The sequence below is a fragment of the Cygnus atratus genome, chromosome 18 (genome assembly GCF_013377495.2).
Source record: "Cygnus atratus isolate AKBS03 ecotype Queensland, Australia chromosome 18, CAtr_DNAZoo_HiC_assembly, whole genome shotgun sequence".
Taxonomy (NCBI): domain Eukaryota; kingdom Metazoa; phylum Chordata; class Aves; order Anseriformes; family Anatidae; genus Cygnus; species Cygnus atratus.
Window position 1 is genome coordinate 12,987,053 of NC_066379.1, and position 835 is coordinate 12,987,887.

The window sequence follows — 835 nt, forward strand, 5'->3', positions numbered from 1 at the left end:
TGATGTGGAGGGGCCTGCTGCTGTGTTACTTTCACAGAGATCCTGTTTGTCTGCATGAAGTGATTAAGCTGAGTGTCTATAGGCTGAGGTTTGGTACCAAGATAAAAGCAAAGAAGCTGGGACCTATGTCCCAGTCACGAGGAGGGGGCCTGTGCTGGCAGCGCAATCGTCTGTGGATCCTTGGTGGCTCCGTAAGACCAGCAGGTAAGGGAAGAGCAAAGCCAGAGACGGCCCCTCTGAACGAGTTACTGCTTTCTTGGCAGAGTAGTTGGAGAGATGGAGGAATCCAGAGGTAATCCTTATTCAGGATTCTTGCTGCCGTGTTTTTGTTCATCGCCACCGCTAGGCAAACGGCAGTGACATCGAAACGTGGCTGCACGAGGGTTGGAGCAGAAGCTCTCGGGGGTCTTTTTCCAACCTTTACGATTCCGTGATGCAAGCTACAGTGCGACCTGATCCTACACCCTCACCCGAGGCTGTGCCAACCGCCCCCCCGCGGCCGTCAGCAGCACCCCTCGGCCTCCCCAGCGGCCGGGGGGCGCGGGACTTGCCCGCCGGGGGTTTGCTGTAACGGCCGGGAGAGCCGCCGCCAGCCGGTGACCGCCGCCCGGAGGAGGAGGAGCGGGGGTGGCCCGGAGGCGGGGCGGGACGAGGGCTGCTGGCAGCGCCTTTCGCCTTCCTCCCGCGCAGCCCCTCGCGGCGGGCGCTGATCGGGGGCTGAGCCCCGGCCCCGGCCCCGAGGCTGCAGAGGGGCCCGCAGCGCCGCCGCGGGGCGAGCCGGCCCCGCCCCCGCCGCAGGCCCCGCCCCCGCCGTAGGCCCCGCCCCCGCCGCCCC